The 23,444-nt window shown below is 41.1% G+C and overlaps 1 non-coding gene across 1 annotated transcript; it reads right to left on the reverse strand.

Moving 5' to 3' along the window:
• Positions 1–18,903: 18,903 nt before the first annotated feature.
• Positions 18,904–18,976, reverse strand: trnav-uac. The gene has a single exon. It is a non-coding gene; the product is annotated as a tRNA-Val (tRNA).
• Positions 18,977–23,444: the final 4,468 nt, after the last annotated feature.

Raw genomic sequence — 23,444 nt, forward strand, 5'->3', positions numbered from 1 at the left:
TGACCATGGCTTTGGTTTCATTTGTCCATATTTTGAGATACTGTATCTATCTCTGAGATTACTGTTTTTAACAATTAAATAAAAAAATTAGGGCTGTCAAATACATTTTTTCTTAATCATGATTAATCACTGAATTTCAATAGTTAATCGCAATTAATCGCATGTTTTATCACATGATAAAAATTATTATTATAATTATTATGATTATTATATATCTTAACTGTTGTAAGTCTGTATTAACAATGATAACAATTATTGCCAGTGTATCTTGATTGGAAATCAAATTAATGCAAAAAAAGTTAGTTTTTGAACTTGACTTTAAGATTTATTTGATAATTTCAAATCAAAAGATGTGCAACGGGACTGAGGTAAAACAATCAATGTAAATGAAATATAGTCTTCCTTAAGCTTGCTTTCAAAAATTCTACAGCAAAAGTGCATGTACAAAATGTACACACATTATTATAAAGTGCATAACAAACAAAATACTCCATAGCTATATTATTTTTGAATTCAGAGGCCATGAGGAGACAGTAAGCTTTATGATCCACCTTCAAGTGAGTAATCCAGGACAGGTATAAACACTTTAGCCTTTAGACCTGGCCAGAGAACTCATTGTGCAAACTAGTTCATTTGAAGCATATCCTATTACTGCAACATCACCTGCTTGATCCTGGCAGAAACCTTTGTTGCAAGACAAAAAAGCCCCCCTGCCCCCTCTCCCTTCCATTACCATTGTTTTTCTAGTTATTTTAAAACCATACCACTAATCTAAAATATATGTATACATTTAGATTCATGGTTAACTCTATGATTAAATGAATGTAAGAGAATTACAGACACACACAGTATGCATACTGTTTATGGTGTATTTAGTCATCTGTGGGCACCAGGACCGCGACAACCTGCTGTGTTGCGTCCCGATCTGTTGGGACCCAGATGGGAATATGAGTCCGACGGTGTTTGTCAGCGAGCCCAGATAGGCTCGCTAACCTCCTGCACTTCCTCCTTCCTTCCTTCCTGTACTCTCATCACCCCATCCCTCTCACTTGCCCAACCCAAAAAGCAATACTAAACACAGTAATACCTCTGTTGGTCCCTGCTGCGTGTGGTGTTGTTGAGGTTACCCACTCAGAAGCCTCAAACAGATTGAAACAAGAGAGAGAAAGAAAATCGGATGGGGAGTCCCAGGGTGACTGTGTTGTGTCCGTCCGCCGACTCCTGACGTGACTTCATTTAGATTTATATCAGCTGCTAAATTAAAATAATCACTTCTAGAGCACTCCGGGCTTTACCTCATTTCTTTCTCTCTTTCATTTTGTTATGTTATTTTTCTCTGTTTCAGCTGTTTGAGAGGCCTCTCTCTTTTTTTTGTCATTTGTTCTATCCTGTAGACACCTTGCCCATTTGAATATTTATAGTACATATGCTTTATTTGTCCTGGCAAAGTAAGCTGAGCATGTGGTTTTCCTCCCATACTGAATTGAAATCTGTCACTGAGCTTCTCATGTGAAGAGGTTGGTAAGGTACTTTGCTAAAATGCTCATACATTGTCCCATAGTCTGTAGTAGTGCTGAAACAATTTATCAATGAATCTATTGGTCAACCAACAAAAATGAATCATCATTCAAGAAAGACTGACAGGCATGGGCTGTTTCCAATACTGCATTTCTTTGTTTGTAAAAACAAACTGCAGTCCACTAACACCATAAAACAACCGGCTCCAGCACAACACAGACTCCAAAATAAACTCCACGTAAGGATAAAAACAACAATAAAGTTTTATGTGCTGAAGCCCAACCAAACAAAATCATATGAGGTTGGCTAAAAACACAGTGAACATCAGTTAGGCTAATTGTTAGCTCATCGACTAACGCCGACCAGTTGTTAAGTTTATCTGGTGCAAAATAATACAGTTTTGGCTTTCTACATGACTTCACTAGCTAACGCCACCTATATTACTATCCTGTGTACCACCTGTATTATGTCAAAGTGTTGATTTTAGCATGCAAGAAATGATTTAACGGTATAAAGCAAATGTGGAGTGATTTGTTTATAGCCTTGATGCAAGGTAGGAGCAGCCAGCTAACATTAGCACAATCCACCGCTGTTTACTTCATAACATTCAATTTAGGTTTATTGTCATTTTACAATTACTTAGGTATACAGCTTCTTCACCGTCTCGGTCGCTGTAACTTACGTTACCCACATAATATACAATAATGCAACATAACATTGGTTATTGAAAAGCCGCAGGATTTAGCAAACTCAAGCCGATAAAATATTACTATAACGCTGCAGTGGAAGTTTACCAGAATTTCCTGCATGTTGTATGAAGCTGTCTCCCAGTGAGTCTGTTTTTAGCCGCTTTCACACTGCCTTATTTTCCGGGACGATTGTGCCAGTATGCCGGCTCACTGCGCTGTAGGAAAGGTAACATTATGGAGCTGGAATGGGGGTTTGATTTTATCTGCCTCTGAGCCTCTGAGCCGGGATGCTGGCAGTAATAGAGCGGAACAGGTCTGTGTGAAAAGCCATAGACGGCATGCCAGTGTTTCCGTGTTAATTGCGGGATCCTTGTATAAAAGCCATTGTGAGTTTGAGCCGAGCACGCGTACAAACACAAACCTGGTTGCGATCTTAAAACCGCACTGCTAGTGGCTGCTAAAAACTACATACCAAAAACCAAAATCTACTATGTCACACTGATCTGTATTTATTACTGTCTTATTAAATCAGTTTCTGAAGGCTGAAAGTATGTTCACACTGAAATCAAAGCAAAGAGAAAGATCGGTTGCATATAAATTCAATGCAAAGACATGAGAGAATAAGAATTTTCCTGAGGTGTCCATTAGTCGAATTTGTGAGCTAAAAAATCTGCTTCACACTCAGTCTGAATACACCTTTAGATGTTATTATACAGTCACATATTTCTTTCAGTTGCATATTCAGTTTGTCTTGTATTTATCATATGAGACCTTCCCACCAGACAGCATCACCTCCATCCGTGTTGAAATGTTCAAAAGCAATCTTTGGGAAGTAATACCTACCAAAATGATGATTCTTCTTGTTGTCATATTTTGTATTGGACCTTCAGAGTTATTTTGATTTCCAACCAAAAAACAACTTGTGTTCCACTTGAGAAGTACATCTGGTGGCACATGAATGCACCATTAGCCATTAGGCTTCGAAAGAAAAGAATAGGCTGTGGCCAAAATGTGGCTGTTTCCCCCACTGTGAGGTGACAGCAGGGCAGCCCGATTTAACAACTGGGTCATTCCCAAAAGGAGCCTGGTGGATGTTTGTTTTATGACTTATGAGGTTTTGATTCTTGTGCATGTGCGCACATGCAAACGACAAGGACAAGAAAGCACAGGAGTACACCGGCAAACACACCACGTATTGCGCACGTAGTGGCGCTATGCACACACATGCAATCTTAAATACACATGAAAAGTAAATATTCAAATAAAGCAATAAGCACACACAGAAATGCATATGCACACACATGTATACACACATTCATAGCCATTCTGAAACGTGCACAATTTTGAATAAATGTACACTCACACATATGAGCATAAAGGCCACCCTACAAACAAACACACTTGCTTGAGCACACACACGAAAGCATGGACAACCCTCCCTTTTGAGCATTCCCTCTCTCTCGCTCTCTCTCTCACACACACACACACACACACACACGCATAGAAGAATCCTCAATAGTGCTACTAGTCCTAATAATGCTGGAGTGTTGTGGCAACTAGGCTTTAAGCTACAAATTGACTGCTAGCCGCGGGTGGGCTCATGTAGCGGCTTACTACTGCTACTCCACCACTGTCCATTCAGCCAGAGGAGACTGTTAGACAGATATATGGCCACTTAATTGGCCCATGATGGCAGTGTGGCGGAGTGGTGATCGCCAGCGGAGTGCTAGACACCAGGATGATTAGGGGCCTGTGTGTGTGTTTTTGTGTGAGAAACTGTGTGTGTGCATGGGAAATGAAGCCAAGCTCAGGGTCTGGGCTCTCTTTTTGTGTATGTGTGAGTTTGTGTGTGTGTGTGTGTGTATGTGTGTATAAAGAGACTGCTCAGCCCAGCAGGACAGCGCCAGGCCTGGACTTATTAGACACTCGTCTCGAGCTGTCAACCCACACAAAAGGCATCAGACGATTAAAAAAATGAACAGCCGCAAACATATTCTGCACACTGCTAGTCTTCTGCTATGTGTCAGGTGTGTGTGGGTGTGAGGTTTGTGGGGTCTTTGTGTGTGTGTGTGTGTGTGTGTGTGTGTGTGTGTGTGTGTGTGTGTGATGGAGGCCTATTTTCCCTCAGAGTCCACTCTTCCTCTAAGTGGGGAAATCAATGCAAATAAGGGAAGCGGGGAGGACGGGAGGAGTGAAAAGAATGACAAAAAAGGGCTGAAAAAATGAACAATAAACAAAGGCCTGGATTTAAGAAAAGAAAAAAAGGGAGAGAGAAGAAGCGAGGGGAAAAAATGGGATGAGAATGCCCATTAAGGTGGGAAATTGGAGCCCTTTGCTGTTAAGCATTCTGCGTGTGCCCATATTTCCCTGATGGTGAAGCGAGATTTGCCGGGCCCCGAGTTATCCAGATGAGACCGGCAAGAATTAAAACGCCATATGTTCAGGGCGGCACCTCGACGCAAATCAAACGCTCCTGTAATTTCTCTCAATACAAAAGAGGCCCCTAACATTAGGCTCTCTCTGCTTTGCTGGTTTGTTTATTTCCACCCTATTTTTGTCATGTTGATGTGGTGATTTATTCTAACTTAGTGTTGGCTTCTGCTGCTCTATAGGTTGTGTGTAAGTACGTGTGTAGACAGCATGTTAGGTTGTAGGTGACTGACATAAATATAGGAATCTCACTGTGGCCCAATGACCTTTTTATAATGATTTTTACACATTAGAGAGCTCCAATAGCCTGAAAATGTTCCTCTCTCCTGGTTTATGTGCCACCAAACTAAGTCTGGTGGCTACTAAATAGCCATCACATTTTGCATTTTATTTATATTGATATTTGATCTATTCAATAAATGTATTTATCAAGCGCATTTTGGGGTTAACAGTGCACACTTTGACTCCTCAAAGACATTTATGGTTGTACACACAAAAAGGAAGTAAGTGGCAACAATGGGGAAAAAGAGGTTTTGAGAAAGAAGTTCAAAGTCTGCCTCCTTTCTTGCCTCCACACACGGCCAGTCTCTAACTTAGTCTCTGCATTAGGAAGGCGTGATTATCTGTATTGGAACGTTACACCTGTGCACATAGCCCCTTCGATTCCACCATTGGGAAGAGGTTTCAAACGTTATCAATTCAACAAGAACAAAGTCCTTCAGAGCTCAGATTTTGTGTATCTGCCCTGCCTTATTGTGGTAATACAAATAGAAATTGTTTGTTGCCTTGGTCTAAAGGATAAAAGATAACACGAGTCATCATGATATGCATGCAGGTTTGATGTAAGTGTCCTAAACTGTTACAGACATAAGCAAGGCTTTACTTTACTGGGGTGAGTTTCCCAAAAGCATCGTTGCTAACTATGGTAGCATATTCCTTGGTTAACACCGTCGTTAAGTAGAAGCTCACTTCACAATGACTACGTCATAGATATCAGAAAATGCAGTTTTAGGAGGTGGATGTAATGTGTATATTAAGCAGGGGATGTTTGATAATCTTGCTGTAGAAACATATTTAAGGAGACGTTTTTTTTATTTGCAGTTGTAAAAGTTATTTTAAATGTATTTGAGTAGGGTTACTTAGTAACTTAGTTAGACCATCTACAAACAGCAGGTGTTTTTCTCACTGATTACCCATCAGTTCACAATAACTTAATTTAATAGTCACCCAGTATTTAATATTAATCACCCAGGTTAAAGGACAAAACGGAGAATGTAAAGACAAGACTTTTAATATTACCTTCATGTATGCATTTCTAGGCCTATGAACAAGATGGGTGTTCTCTGTTCTTCATTCAAATATAAAAAGAGACAGCATAAAATGCATTACAGTACTATAATGCTTTCGTTGCCATTATAACAAAGAGGACTCACGGGATTTGAACCTGTGTCTGTCTCAACAGATAACATCCTCAAGCTCTGCCACTTAACACACAGAGATATTCTCAAGATTGAATTTTTTGCGGCCAAGGGATTCATAACAGTGTTGAAATGGAGATACTTGCAGATTAAACCTATTTTACTAAATGCTATGTAATCACTAATTGTTCTTAATTTTTTCTTCTAAAATCTTCTAAAAAGTTATAGCCTATATTTAAAATGATTAGGTTATATATTACAGGGATTGGACAATGAAACTGAAACACCTGGTTTTAGACCACAATAATTTATTAGTATGGTGTAGGGCCTCCTTTTGCGGCCAGTACAGCGTCAATTCGTCTTGGGAATGACATATACAAGTCCTGCACAGTGGTCAGAGGGATTTTAAGCCATTCTTCTTGCAGGATAGTGGCCAGGTCACGACGTGATGCTGGTGGAGGAAAATGTTTCCTGACTCGCTCCTCCAAAACACCCCAAAGTGGCTCAATAATATTTAGATCTGGTGACTGTGCAGGCCATGGGAGATGTTCAACTTCACTTTCATGTTCATCAAACCAATCTTTCACCAGTCTTGCTGTGTGTATTGGTGCATTGTCATCCTGATACACGGCACCTCCTTCAGGATACAATGTTTGAACCATTGGATGCACATGGTCCTCCAGAATGGTTCGGTAGTCCTTGGCAGTGACGCGCCCATCTAGCACAAGTATGGGGCCAAGGGAATGCCATGATATGGCAGCCCAAACCATCACTGATCCACCCCCATGCTTCACTCTGGGCATGCAACAGTCTGGGTGGTACGCTTCTTTGGGGCTTCTCCACACCGTAACTCTCCCGGATGTGGGGAAAACAGTGAAGGCGGACTCATCAGAGAACAATACATGTTTCACATTGTCCACATCCCAAGATTTGCGCTCCTTGCACCATTGAAACCGACGTTTGGCATTGGCACGAGTGACCAAAGGTTTGGCTATAGCAGCCCGCCCGTGTATATTGACCCTGTGGAGCTCCCGACGGACAGTTTTGGTGGAAACAGGAGAGTTGAGGTGCACATTTAATTCTGCCGTGATTTGGGCAGCCGTGGTTTTATGTTTTTTGGATACAATCCGGGTTAGCACCCGACATCCCTTTCAGACAGCTTCCTCTTGCGTCCACAGTTAATCCTGTTGGATGTGGTTCGTCCTTCTTGGTGGTATGCTGACATTACCCTGGATACCGTGGCTCTTGATACATCACAAAGACTTGCTGTCTTGGTCACAGATGCGCCAGCAAGACGTGCACCAACAATTTGTCCTCTTTTGAACTCTGGTATGTCACCCATAATGTTGTGTGCATTGCAATATTTTGAGCAAAACTGTGCTCTTACCCTGCTAATTGGACCTTCACAGTCTGCTCTTATTGGTTCAATGTGCAATTAATGGAGATTGGCCACCAGGCTGGTCCAATTTAGCCATGAAACCTCCCACACTAAAATGAGAGGCGTCTCAGTTTCATTGTCCAACCCCTGTATTTATATTGTTGAGTTCATTAATACTTTTGTTGATTTTCTTGTTATTGCCGGTATGACTATAATAAAAGTTAGCATAATAATGTCACTTAATATGAGTCACAACTGACATTTTCAGGCAGAATATAACAACGTTTTGTGAGTTTCCTGCTGTGAAAAACAGACAAACCTATCTGGAAACGTGTTAGTTCGAACTATGTTGGTTCAAACTAAGTTGGTTCAAACCACGGTGGCACCAACAAGGTACGACAGCTTTGGGAAACGGGCGTACTTCAGATGTTGGTTAGTTAAACGATGCATTGTACCAAGATAGTTCAGTGCTACCTTCCGTGGTTGTACAGGAAACACACCCCAGGTTGATCACTTTCTAATAATATTTTTCTGAAGAGAACTATGTAATTAAGAACTAATAGAAATTAACTCAGTTTAGTTGAATTGAAACTGCACTGTCACACTGCCCCCATTTTCCCATATAATTTGTCACCAGAAACTATCTTCCTAGAATTTACAGTTAAATATCATTTCTTTTTTTATTGATACCAAACTATGGCACCTGTTAAATGAAGTGTTACTCAAGTCTTTTTTAAGCTTTCACAAAATGTTTGTGCAAATGTCATTAGAATTTTTTTACCACTGTAAAGGAAGATAATGTAGCTTTGACTGTAGTGCATGCTAAAACACAGTGTGACACGGGCACAAGCAGAGAAGTGATCAGTGAACTGATTCAGTAATGTGAGGTAAACAGCTATATATCTAAGGTTGGCTGATGTTACATAGCCACCAAAAGATAATGGTCAGATAATGGTCATACCCCCAAGTAAGGCATGACAGTTGCTTCGATTGTGGGCTTGAGCAGCAAAACACTTATGTGTGATAAATTGAGAAATTGTGCCTTAAACTGTATTGTTTATGAATGCAACTAATTTCATATACATAGTTTCTTTATAAATAATAGCTGAGGGATGAAACTAGCTTTCATGCTACTGCGTCAGGAAACATTTTCCTGCATAGAGTGAAGCTGCACCGTAATTTCCCTCCTTCACTGACTTTGTGTGCCTCCGCACCACTTCTAAATTATATTCTCATTCTATCTGGGTCTGTGAGCAGTTTCATACATCAAACAATAAACATACATCAGACAATAAATATGTGTTTTTTCATGTACATGGGGAAAAATGGCCGTCAGTTCCAAAGTTAACTCGCAGCACTTTTTCACCACTGTGATCACAAGCTTCTTTCTCAACCACACTCCCCGCACCCACCCACTGTCCACCATCACCCACTCCAATAACATCTCTATCTACCACTATCTTTTCTTTAAATGTTGCCCCTGCCTCGCCGGTCCCCACTGGCCCGACTCGCACCAATAATTGTGTGTTTTCAACCTCTGCTGCCTTTGGCTAATTTAACCACAGATTGAAATGGAATGACCCCCCCACACACAGACCACCGCCACGCCCCACTACCCCCCCTCACCCCCATATACACACACACACACACACACACACACACACACACACACCGTGCCGGCAATCAGGAGTCTGAATGGACTGTGTTTCCTCGACAGACACAAGGCTGATTCCAAAGCTAATAGTCATTGTTTGAAGTGACACCGCTGCCCTGGCATTTGCTTAACCTTCTGTCTTATGCACAAGGCAGAGTCAATGCACAATCCCTGCTTAATTAATATCTTCCCTCTCTTTCCACTCTCCCACTCCACCTCCCTTTTATCCCTTTACAACCAGAGAGAGAAATGGAGAGATTGATAGTGTAATTTCTACATTTTTAGAGCTAAAACAGATGTTCATTATACATATATTTTCTGTCATTTACAGATCAACAGCCTACAGCGTTGTAGTAGTACATCTAACAAGCATTTGTAAGTTACTTTTTGATAAATATGTCACATTTGATAGATAACCAGTTTTGCAGTTAAAATCCTCAAGGTTTCCATAACTGTAAACCTGATTTTTAAAACTATTTACCTATTTATTATGCTGGAATTCTGTAATTGCCTCTTTCTTTATACATGTTTTGACACAAGTAAAGCTCACACACACCCACACACAGTTTATGTATGTGTGTGTGTGTGTGTGTGTGGTATCAAGTATCACAATGATGCAATATTATTAATATTACAGTACATCGAATTTCAGTCTAAGGGGTGTTCTGAACTTCTGCAGGACACACCTGTGGTTCCTCTCTCCTCCAAGAGTTTTTTTTTATGGGTTGGAACATCCACGATGATGGTGAACCTCTCTCCATTTTTGTGTCATGGGCTGGAAAACGGAGGAGAGGGAGGAAACATAATTGTGCAGAATGGAAAGCGTCCAATGTTTTCAAGGATTTATAACAATGCTGCACCGCAAGAGAGAAACCATATTCTGAAGGTGCTGCATGCTGTCATTTTATTTTAAACAGACGAGAGCAAAACAGAAACAGACAGTAACAACCACAAAAATAAACATGGGATGTACAAAATGTGTACTACATCCTCATTCTCATTTACAAATGAATGTCACTATTATATGGAAAACTGGAAAATTGACTACCTATTAACTGCCTCAGGATAATTAGTAGAACTAAATGTATTAAATTCATGTATCTTACATGTTTTGATATTAAATGCACATATCTTAGCAACCCTCAGCTTCGATAAAGCTGTGCATCTTTTTTGCAATGTTATTTGTGTCATTATTTTTTGATACAATGTATCCTTCCAGAATAAAGTTACCGATATCCAAGAAAAATTATTGTTTTGCAACATCACCCAGTAAAACAGGGAAAATGTTTAGCTAAAGGGACATTTTTAAGCTCATGTTTTGATCTTACCTCAAAAAAGAAAAAAGTGTGACTAGAAATAATGAAACATTGACTGAATAAAAACGACATTCATATGTTTCAATAACGCACCCATTCTTTAACATTCTGCTAATGGTCAAGAAGTCATTTTTAACACAAAAAATAAATCTATATCATTGTTTTACATACAGTGGACAAAACTATAAAGGCAACACTTTTGTTTTTGCCCCCATTCATCATGAGTTGAACTCAAAGATCTAAGACTTTCTCTATGTACACAAAAGGCCTATTTCTCTCAAATATTGTTCACAAATCTGTCAAAACTGTGTTAGTGAGCTCTTCTCCTTTGCTGAGATAATCCATCCACCTCACAGGTGTGGCATATCAGACAGCATGGGTATTGCACTGGTGTGCCTGAGGCTGGCCACAATAAAAGGCCACTCGAAAATGTGCAGTTTCACTTTATTGGGGGGGGGGGGGGGTTCGGAAACCAGTCAGTATCTGGTGAGACCACCATTTGCCTCACTCAGTGCAACACATCTCCTTTGCATAGAGTTGATCAGGTTGTTGATTGTGGCCTGTGGAATGTTGGTCCACTCCTCTTCAATGGCTGTGCGAAGTTTAAAGGCAGACCGCGATGAGGACAACGAGCATGCAGATGAGCTTCCCTGAGAGGGTTCCTGACAGTTTGTGCAGAAATTCTTTGGTTGTGCAAACCGACTGTTGCAGCAGCTGTCTGGGTGGCTGGTCTCAGACGATCTTGGAGGTGAAGATGCTGGATGTGGAGGTCCTGGGCTGCTGTGGTTACACGTGGTCTCTGGTTGTGAGGCCGGTTGGATGTACTGCCAATTCTCTGAAACACCTTTGGAGACGGCTCATGGTAGAGAAATTAACATTCTATTCACAGGCAACAGCTCTGGTGGACATTCCTGTAGTCAGCATGCCAATTGCTTGCTCGAAACTTGCAACATCTGTGGCGTTGTGCTGTGTGATGGAACTGCACATTTTTGAGTGGCCTTTTATTGTGGCCAGCCTAAGGCACACCAGTGCAATACCCATGCTGTCTGATATGCCACACCTGTGAGGTGGATGGATTATCTCAGCAAAGGAGAACAAAAGTGTTGCATTTATAATTTTGTTCAGTGTATGAACCCTAATTTTTCAATATCTTTTCTTTATGTGTATGTGTTTCAGGCGGCCTAGAGGATCAATATGTTATTAATCATTTTGCTCATCTTATTTTATTTTCAACCACATTACCATCCCATATACAGGAACAGACTGATACACTAACAATTGAATCACTCCATTATGAATCCAACCTTTTCTTAAAGCAGAGATCAGTTGTTTATATGAATGAACAGAGCCACTAATTGTGACAGTAACAGAAAGGACGAGTCCAATCTGTTGATACATATATCACAAGTTCATATTTGTGTAACATTTATAGTTCTAGCAGACTGTAGAAGTTCTACATATAAGCTGACAAACAGGTGACAAAAAAGGTAAAGGGTTAAACTTTATTATATAGCATTATCAAAAAAGAATTACTTTTGGACTAGCCCTTTGCTTTTTGGATACGTGGCTGAGATTGCCTTGATAGTGATAATTTGTGTAATGGCTGCAGAGTAGAAATGGCAATATTTTATGTCAAGCACATAAAACTGCCTCTACTGCTGTGTCGTGTGTTGTACAGTAGGAGTGGACCCATCTGGACAGAGAGGTCATTTGTTTGCTTTTCCTACTGCATATTTGTGTAAGCTTCCCTCTTTCTATCTCTCTCTTTCTTGGGGGGTGTTCGATGAAGTGGTCAGCAGTTGACAGGTGCTACCATGGTTGACAGGCGGAACACAGCTTGTGTGTGTGTGTGTGTGTGTGTGTGTGTTTGTGTGTGAGAGACGCTGCTTGAGGGCACATCGGCCCTGTGCTGCAGAGCATAGCAGGAACAAAGCCACAGGGACACAGAGTCAATGACATCTCTCTCTCTCTCCTTCTCTCGCTGCTTGTCTCTTGCTCTCGCAACACACTCAGAAATTTCACCTCTCCCGCTTTCACCCCCACAAGAAAGAGAAAGGGGCTGAACTCGTGTTTTTTTCTTGTAATAGAACGTTACATTACAGGTGTGTTTGTGGGGTAACCTGAGGCAGATAGGGATTGCAGTCTCATGCTGTTTGGACTGAGAAACTAACTCACTGGGTGGGCCTGACACTTACGACATGGGGAACTGTAATGGTGACCGCTAAGATGTGCAAGGTGAGGGTCATGTTACTTACGGAGGCAGCGGTAGGGATCGGTAGGATACTTTTTAGTGGCTTTGCCAGGTTATTTACATGTACTATTAGCTAGAGTGGAGTCTTGAGCATACAGCCATGCTAGCAGCTCTGTGTCTTTGAGCTAAATGCTAACTAACAATATACTCACAATGGTGACATGCTGATGTTTAGTAGGAAATGTTTTCCATGGTCGCCATCTTACTTTTGCATGTTAGCATGATAACATTTGCTGATCTGCACTAAACAGTTCACCCTGTGGGGATCATGACTATTGGTACAAATTTTATTTTGGTTGTGAACTCTTCCTTTCATTTATCAGAGTCATGAATGTAAACTTGCTTGTAGCACTAGGTGAAAGATTTGGGGATCATAAAGACCTGTAGACCTGTCCAAAAAATATTCACAGCAGTCATCCAATATAGAAGATATTTCAGTCTGGACAAAAGTGTTGGGCTGAACGAAACTCCCATCATGAAAACAATTTTGGACAAAAAAGGCGCAATCACTGGAGAAGAATACAAGCTGTCCTTGAAATTAAAAAAATTTAGTAAAACACTATTTTTCAACTCTGAACTGAAAAGAAGAATAAAAAAAGAACAACAACCTCTTGTGTTTTCTGATCTTTTGCCTCTATTTAAGTGCTACATACAAAGCAAGACCTGTTTCAGTTATTTGAAAAGTTATCTTCAGTGGGAAAGTGGTCTTTGCACACTTGTATTCAGACAGTTGCGTAGTAGAATAGGGGATCTAACAAAAAAACGCTCCTGCACATTTATGGTAAATTTACTGAATAGCTACATGTCAGTCAATAGACATTAGTCAGACATTCCACACAACAAATAAAAAACTAGCCTGCATAAAACAACAACCAACCCTAGGGACAAAAGCAATCCATTATCCAGAGAAAAACACAGCACCTGGGCAGGGGTGGGGTAAAAAAAGAAGGCGCATTCAGGTGAATCTATAGACTATAAAAATACTTTAACTATGGGCATTGTGACCTGTGATGGACTGGCGACCTGTCCAGGGTGTACCCCGCCTTTCGCCCAATGTCAGCTGGGATTGGCTCCAGCCCCTCTGCGATCCTGTACAGAGGATAAGCGGTTGACGATGGATGGATGGATGGATGGATGTGCATTGTCAAAAAATCAAACAAAATATGACAGCCAAAACAATAGACATCCAAAAACAGCAATAGATAATTCGTACAAGTAAAGGGATTGTTATTAGCAAGGTATTCAATATACAGAATACATTGTATTATAGCTGCATAAATATACACAAATAATGTCAATCAAAACCTGATGAAATGCACTGGAAAATACACAATCTATAGAGCACATAAGTTCTCATAATGGTGATATATCCAGTAATCCGAAATGCTTACTGGAGCATCTGACATTTACCATTTAGTCATTTACATAGTTCACATGACCCTTGTCTTAGACATTATAGTCTTCCTTTATGATGCAGAACACCGTTTTTATGCCCATCCGTCCCTTCAAGTCAGCCCCACCATATAACGATGCGGCCTTCATTTACCTCATCACATTTCCCATTCCACCTTGGATGAGGTTTGACTGGTTGCAGAAGTGGATCCTCAGCAGGCTTGACCAAGGGAATGTGTGCATGTATGTGTGTGTGCATGTGTGTGCGCTGCTCCTCCACATGTTGGTATCTAAATTAAATTGTCTTTATCTCCTCCAGAAAAAAAAATGGGAGAGGGAGGATGGGGAGGGCTGAGGAGTGGGTGTGAAAATTAATTTGTTAGATCAAAAAATATTTAATTTTGCTGCACATCAAACAAACTTTGTCTTCAGACAGGGTGTACTGAGGCGGGCCTGCCTTTTTCTTCTTCTTCCTCTTCTTTTTCTTCATCTGGTTCTTCTTTTTTCTTTAATTAAAAAAGCATTCTATTATTACAGCAGATGAAAAGGAAACATCTATTCAAACAGTACAGTCGTACCGGACTACCACTAATCTTTTGGTAATTATTTTTTAATTGAATCTTTTGAGCACAAAAGCCCTGAGCAGATGCTTGCATTACAGCGGTCCCACATCGCGCGCCACGCCATGTATACGAGATGATGCCTGCATTGCCACGAGCGAACGGCAGGACAACACGGGAATGAAAGAGGGAAGTTGTGGAAGAGAGAAACAAGATTAAGGAGGAATGGGATTGGATGGATGGAAAGAGGGGAGAAGGAAGTCTGCTGAGATGGAAAGTTATGTATAGATGAACAGCTCAGCAGCTCTTTAGATGTCTGTAGTGTGTTTGCACGTACACACATGAAAATCCTTTCCGCTGAATACACACGCTTGCTTGTAAACTGAGAGGTCAAGCAGCTTGAATCTAAACTGTGCCTTCTCCACTTCTCGCAATCCGTCTTTCGTCTGGACGCCTCCAAACTTCTTCTGCATCTGCAGAGTGCTGATTACAAGCACATAATGATCAGTCTTAAGGGAATGGACGGGGGTGCTTTTTATAAAAAAAAAGCTCCAAAAGATGAACCCAGTCTAAACTTTCCAGCATTTTGCCTCCCAGAAAGGACCTTAAAACACCTTATTACCACAGAGCTCCCCATTTCACTGACATTTGATATGCTTCCATGTCTGAGTGAGGGATCCTGGATGATGTGTGTGTAAAGTTCTCCCTGTGAGATGCCTCAGAAGTGCTTAAAAGACATGTAGAGGGAGATGCAAAGAGGGGCTTAAGGAGCAGGCAAATAGGAGCGGCTCGGAGAAAGAGACATCTTTAGCTTGGCTGTATGCAACGGCATATTGGCTCTTAATCATGTCGAGTACCCGTCAGAGCTGGCCAAAGCTGGTTAAATCACATTACTCATGCATTGTGCATGTATGTGTATGAGTGCGAAGGAGTGTGTGACCATGCTTTTATGTGTGTGTATGTGTGTCTGCATAAAGGAAAGTACAGGACAGAGTGAGTGTGTGAAGGTGTTAGCCCGAATTGTACATCAGCTTGGTTCTGTCACTTTGATTGAAGCTTTTTGAGCATGTATTTATGAAGCATCTCAGTAAGAAATCAGTCCTAACCGACTAAAAATTCTTAGAGTGACGCATATCCAGTCCTGCTTTTAGGCCTAGAAGTAAAAACATTTTATCAGCTGAATTAATGTCAGAAATTACATGTAAATCTGCTGATATTTAGGAGAGTGGCGGTGAAGTCCTAACCTGCCATGGTGGACTCGTACTGCGCCTCAGTCAAAAGATTCCCGTTATCGACCGGCAAATCCAGTCAGAGTAGTAATTCTTCACTGTGTGGAAGCCGGACTTGGAAGCTATCAGAGTTTAGGATAATGTTAGCAGCTTGGTCCAGCTCTGGATTGGATTTGCAGCCATTCTCTTGTAACATTACAAGACTGCAGTATAGAAAAATTTTGCTCAAGTTCCATGTGTTCTACATGGATCATCAACTGGGAGGATGCTGACTTTTTGCCTGGGACATGTAGCTTCAACGTCAGTTATTAGCACAATATCATGTATGTCGCCATCAAGGACATATTTCAGTCCCTTTGATACAAATCTTTACACAAACAAATCAGCTGGAAACATCAAATTTTCAGCATTTTCAAATGCTTAATCAGCTATAGCGCCAGCTGATAAAATTTATACGTTTTTGTTAAATAGAAATGAGAAACCTGCTTTTGTCTTTGATTGAAAGGACTATTATTTAAAAAATGATTTTTGAGAGGTAAAGCTGCCACAGTTGTTGTAAACTGCATATATGTGCTGTGGTAGTAGTAGTAGTAGTAGTAGTAAGTACATACATACATGTACATACATGCTTGAGTGTATACTTCTATTCCTCTACATATCAGAGTCAAATATTGTGCTTTTACTCCACTACATTTGTCTGACAGCAACTAGTTATGTTTCAGATTAGAATTTTTCAGAATCTACATGTCCAGTGAAAACCACTTACGTCAACATTTGGGGATTTTTAATTTTAATTTTTCAGATAAACTGAAGGATTAAGTGTTCCCTTATAGATCGAGAAAATTCTCCTACTTCTTAAGGACAATTTAAAACATTCCTGTATTAGCTGGAAAATGCATCGTAACACAGCTGAAAACAGGGCTGAGCTCATGAAAGGTTTACTTTTTCAGAAATACATATTAGTGGTACTAGTACTTTCACTCAAGTAGATCTGAACACTTCTTTCACCACTGGTGGCACAACAGAACTTAACGAATAGTCAGTTCACTAGTGGACTTTGTTTTCATATTCTTGCTTAACCTGGTTAATTAGTTCTTTGGGATTATTTGCCTATAAACAAACATGTAAACGTGTGCTGCCTCCTGCACGTTGACCTTTTCCATGTCCACTGTCATACACTGTGTCTTTTCTAATTTGCGTCTCTCTTTCAGCAAGTGACGTGTTTTTCATAGTTTAACTTTCATTGTAATTCCAAGGAATGATTCTGAGATGCTTGATATATGAGGGCAGATTTTGCATCTGAGCATATAGCTATTTTAAACCTGAACTCATCAATATTCGGTCTTATCAAATCTTGCTAATGACAACACAGGGACAGATACAAGGGTGAGAAAAAGAGAAGGATGCTGCTGGATGTGGGATGGCGCGGAACGGGAGGAGGGGACTGAGTGACGAAGAGGACCAACTCCGAGAATGAGGGATCAACAATGCCATAAATAACCTTGGGAGAAGTCACCTATCCTCCCGCAGGCGACAGCTCGTCAGGGAAATGAATGGGTTGTCACTGTCGGCTTTGTGCCCATAGCTGAGGGCACTGAAGCTGGCACCGCCGCACTCGCACACAAATGGAAAAAAAAAAGGTTTTCTTTCCTTTTTAATGTCTTTGCAACCTCTTCCCCCACCGCCACAACAACTAACACACACACACACACCCCACAGGTTCACAAACACTCTTTGAAAGCGTGCATCCACTTAAGCAAGAACGACACGCTGAAGTGCGGAGGGGAGTCGATGGTGTGCATGAGAATGTAGAAGCGCACAAGCACACACACATCTCTCAAATGCACTCATTCACTGCTCACACACCTCTCAATCTCTCCGTCTGTCTTCCTCACTCTCCCTATCTCCATTTGTCTCTCTCTGGACTCCAGGTGTGTTGCTTGGATTTCATCCCCGCAGCATTTTATTCTCATTCGACACAATATTTACCCACAGTTCAATAGGCTCCGATGTGGCGTCCTACAAACACTGCGAGGGGAACAAAGTGTGTGTGTGTGTGTGCTGTGACTCTTTGTGCTTCTCGAGCCGTGTGGATGAAGCAGATCAACAGCTTTGAGCTATATGCACATTGTTTATCAAATTACACACAACTTTATTACTCAACTACTATTTTGCCTGAAGAAATTCATTCAGACATATTGTGAAATTAGTGCAGATGCTGTCATTATTTGTTTGTTTACCTGATAAATTTTATTCATAATAACAATGGCGTAATTACCATTGGGGATGGGGGACTACTTTTCAAAGTAAATCTTAGCCCCTGTCTCACTTTTACAGTTTTCTTCTTTTTTAAATCTCTGTTAACAGTGTCTACCTGTTGGTCTGAGTTGACCAACATATTTATATGTTCATCAAGTTCACCTTCAGTTGTAACCGTGCACATAGCAGTAAGCTTTAGGTGCAGCAGTGAGTGATTGTGGACCTTTTGCACTGGGTTTCACCTATCACGCCACCCTAACCCCAGGGTTTGGGTTAGCCTGTGACTTTTGGGTGGTCTCTATGGAGCAGGGTGGGAGGTTTGAGTGCTACTTGACATGGAGACTTTTTTTTTTTTGCTAGATGCATTGAAACATAAATATATAGCAAAAACACCCACTATAAACATAAAGCTGATATGAAGCATTAAATAATAAAATGTCCTTCTGTGGTAGCTCAGTGTTTTGGAGGCAACACATCTGTCATGCTAAACGTATCAGAACCACGGACAGCTTCAGAAAGGGAGTAAGTGAGAATTTTTATTCTACTGTTATTTCATCGCAAATATTCAAAAGAGAAACACAAAAATTAAACTCACTTTGGGCCCGTTTCTTCTCAACTATCTGTCCCAGCACAGAATAGTCACTATCAGAGGTTGTTTTTTTAAAATGTATTATTATTTTTACGTCCAGTCAATTCAAAAATGCTGTTATCGTGGCTGAGATAAAGACAAACCAACTCCACAGAGGTGTGGTATGGTGTTCACTGCAGGTAGAGCTTATCTTTCAGATAGCACAAGATTAGATGACTGCTGGTTCCACTGGGGTTTGAACCCAGGACCTTCTGCGTGTAAAGCAGATGTGATGACCACTACACTATGGAACCTTGGAACTATGGAGCTGCTGGTAGACAGAGGGTGGTGTGCTCTGGACAGAACCGTGAGAGGGAGGCCGCTGAACAGAATGCACAGTTAGCAAAGCATCATTGATTAAATCAAAGCATGTGGTCATGTAGTTATTGTCCAATTAAATCCTTGAGGCCCAGGAGCCAACACTGGCCAGTACTGAGTTGTTGCATTAAGATTCACTTATTTATCTGACACCAACTCCATGTACAATAATTATGCCAACAAAACAATACAATAAGAGACCAACCCAAAATGCCACATGTCCTGATCAGTAAAAGTGCATTGTAAGCAGTATACTTTATCTTTCCTCCTGCCCTCTCTCTCTCTTTCTCTCTCTCCTCTCTCTTTCTCTCTCAACCCATCCAGGTGAGGCAGATGGCCTCCCATCCAGAGTCTAGGTTCTGCTTGAGATGCACCGTCAGCAGTTGAGTACGTCTTCACGCCTTACGTCCATGTTGACAGCTCTGGAACTGTATTTTTCCACATTCTTCTCTGCAAAACTGCTCAAGCTCTGTCAGTTTACATGGTTGTGATCATTAGTGAGCAGCCTCTGTCAAGTTATCGTAGCTGTTTGTAAGCCATTCTGATATTTTCTACAAAAGATGATAGAGTTAAGCGACAGCCAACAATATGGCTGGAAATGACTTCTTTTTAGCAAAGATGCAAAAACACTAGGACGTGCCTTGATTATTAAAAAGTAAGTTTTAAGTAGCGTTCGTGCATTCATAAAACACATTTCGAAATAATTTGTTAGACTATCTTTATTACTGGCGACCTGTCCAGGGTGTACCCCGCCTTTCGCCCGATGTCAGCTGGGATTGGCTCCAGCCACCCCCCTACGACCCTGTGCACAGGATAAGCGGTTGACGATGGATGGATGGATGGATATAAATATAGGAAATAATCAGGCAATATTTCCTTTTTTGGTTGAAGGACCAACTGACCGTAATGTAACCGACTAACTGCGCTTCACGCAATGTAGAAATGCGACAAAAATGCCTTTGTTTTTAGGTTGAAAAAGCTAAACCTGAGCTCAAGTGTGTTGCCCTGTGTGTGTGTGTGTATGTCCATGTGTGAAAGCGCTGCTTTGTCAGTGAACAAGCTGACGTGTCGAAAATACATGACTCCAGCACTATTCCACATATTCACATCTCCAAAAAGTCACAGGCTCCTTTTATATAGAGAATGTCTTCACAATTCATTTCAATTTCCTGCAGGGCCCGAGTGACTTCAGAGAGCGAGTAATCTGACGAAGAACTCCATTTAGCCCCGCACTTACATCTTAACCCCAGAACCCGATATTTCACAAACATGACTCTATTGCGTGTGAGGAACGCTGCCTGTCGAGTTTATTTAATTTGAGAAAGGCCTGGGCGTAACATATTACAACCCCTCCCTCTTTGACATCAAACCCTCGCCTAAAGTGGCGCTTCACACAAGTAACCGGACTACTTACATCACAAAATGGACTCTAAATGCAAACAGACATAACTAGGGACAGCCAAATATTACCCCCCACCCCCCGTTCTTTTTTTGCTTCATCTGGAAGAGGGTTTGGGGGGCTTTTTTCTTCAAATTTCACACTGCATAGTATTGTGCTTGGATAAAAATGAAGCGGAGAAATGAGGAAAAAGGGACTGAGTGAGAAAATCAATAGTGAGAACATAGCTGGGGGGTTTCCATATTACATTTTGCATAGACGTCGGCTGTAATTTGCCTTTGATCTTGGTCCCAAGATGACTCACTGAAGCCATCTTCCACAGCCAATTGGGGGTGGGGGGATGGAGGGGAGGGCAGGGGAGAGAGGAGGAGGGATGGAAGGAGTGGGTGGAGGTTTGAGGATGGAGAGAGAAGGACGGGGGTGTCGACCACAGAGCCTGGATGCCAGGCCAGGCCTTCATCTCCGGTTCATACATTCTGCTGAGATGTCTTTTTTTGTTGCAGACTGGATATAATGCAGACTCTCCTGGCTGCACACTAAGAGCCAGCTGTAAGTCCAGTATGTCCAGTTTGCACAGACAGACTGATACACCGGGCCACTCAGGCAAGGAGGGGGCTCCCAGACCTTCATCTGTTAGTTTATGATCACAAAATCCCTTTAGGGTGCTTTCCTTTCATGTCTTGTAATATAAATCAGTAGATGAGTGAGGGTGTGGTTGTAAACCCTTTGCTGCATCACAGATTTTAAAAGATGGGACATCAACAAAATACATAAAATGAATAAATCTACATAAAAATTTAAATATATTTTCTCACAGGAAGACACAGTTTGGAGTAAAAATAAGCACTGGCTGAACAGTCCTGTTCATTGTGCACTTGCAAGGGTCATTTCATCCCAAGTGCATAAACATATATTTCTTACTTCCACCTAGTGGTATCTACAGCTTAACCACTAGGTCACCATGACCTCAGAAGTATTTTCTACTGAAGAAATGGTTCCTGTTTGCAGTGAGGTCCAATGTGGAAAGACACATTGTTTTGGGGTTTTTCAAATGTCCATTTCATTTCAAAAATCTTCCCTACTGACACCTACAGGGCCCTGTGAAGTAAAAGAAATGCGATCCAAACAAATCAAATGAGAGATTAATGGTGTAGGTTGAAGTCATAGTCCGCAGTATTCTTGTTTTGCTTGATGTTGGTAACATGTTGGTGTTACCATCAATGTCAGGATTAACACAAGTAACTGTAACAGATACTGAATACTGTGTTCTTTTTTTTTCTTTGTTCTTTCTTATAAAATGTCTCAAATTACTCTCAAAGTCAGTAAAGGCACACACTCTGCGACAATCTCTCATTTGATTCTTTCTTCACATTGTTGAGGTGGAACCAATGAAATGTTGTGAAGTAAATGTAGGAAATGGCATAAAATGCTAACACATCAGTACATCAAAACCTTACTCAAGTAAATATTACAGTAAAAGCACTGAGGTAAACTACCAGTGACCATATGAGACAAACTTATAGCATTGAAGCATTGCATTCTCCTCCTCACATGGTGAACTGTACTGCCACAGGCGATTAAAAATCACTGTGGTTGTTGGAATGGTATGAAATAATGAATGAAGACATAAAAGTAATTAATAGATAGAGCCGTCTCAGAGAGAAAAGAGAGGAGGATTCGTCATCTCTTCTCTACACAATGCCATTGTTCCCCGCGACATTCACTACTCACTGTGTTATTAATGACCCGCCTCGCGGAACATCCATTTCTCTCTTTGGCTCACTCGCCGTCTTGGGTAACTTTTTGGGAGCCCCCCCCCAATCCCACCACCATCACAATCCTTTTTACATGTGAAGTTGTGCTTACTGTACTGTACACGCTCTCCAGAGAGCGTGTACAGGCTCAGAGGTACTGTTGTTTGAGCAGGAGACACTCGGCTGGAAGTTTTTTCAGACGCCAACATGGAGGAAAAACTTTTGTCCTTTCTATAGCTGCTTGGGTGTTTGGCAAGCTCACCGAGTGGTGTATCCGCTGTTGAATATTCCATTGTATGTGTGTGAGTAAAAGGATGCTTCTGCTCACTGACATTCTCACATCTGACATTGATGAAATTAATGATCTTTTTCCGGCACCATTCATGTCTGGATTCGCTTTTGTCTCGTTTTACCGACAAAAAAAAAAAATTGAAATGATTTTCTAATCTTTACTTTTAGAACAGCGAACACCTTTTTCCGCACATGCAAGCCGTTAGAAATGGCCTCAGTCTTTACAGCTAAGAAAGTACATTCAAAAAGTGCATTCAAAAGTTAAATTGGCAACTAATGATGCTGGAGTAAGTTTCCACCTATGCTGCATTTCTGTCATAATTTGGCCCCCACTGTCAAGCATACTGGAGGGTGTTTTTGTTCTCATGCTAGCACCCAGTTTCTTGGTGTGGGTAGCAATTTGATATTATTTGAGGCTTATTCCTAATCGTCCAGACGGTAAATATTGCACACTTCTTCTGCGGTGGCCTAATGGGCATGTAACTTTATAGGCAAACATGTGAAGTGGTATTCCTCCAGTGACTGGGAGCTTAGAGAGAGTGCCAGGCACTCCCTGAAGATGAAAGACTTGTCAGATGGCACCGTCTAGCTCTGAGCAGACACTTATGAAAAACAGACCTTCAGGAGAGGCTAAGTGTCCAATCTCTTGTGACTAAGAACAGTAATAGAGCACAATCGCCAGTAAATAGAGTATATAGACTATTTCAAAGCCAGAAGTGTAGCACCTTGTGTTTTGGCGTCATCCCCTGTTGAAAGTACATCACATCCCTCACATGAGTGCACTGCGGATTATTGCTATTATTACACTTCATCACCTCTGTTCACATGATTGATGATTTTCCACTCCGCGCTTAACACGGTGTGGTGGATCTTTTCAAGAAATTTGGTTTTTGTTCCGAAGTTTCAACTCTTAAGTGGTATTTTCATTTCAAGTCCATTTGGCTGTCCATCTTCTCCGCA

The sequence above is a fragment of the Micropterus salmoides genome, unplaced genomic scaffold (assembly GCF_014851395.1).
Source record: "Micropterus salmoides isolate LMB-PRFRI ecotype aquatic unplaced genomic scaffold, ASM1485139v1 Ms_hic_scaffold_1304, whole genome shotgun sequence".
NCBI classification, from domain to species: domain Eukaryota; kingdom Metazoa; phylum Chordata; class Actinopteri; order Centrarchiformes; family Centrarchidae; genus Micropterus; species Micropterus salmoides.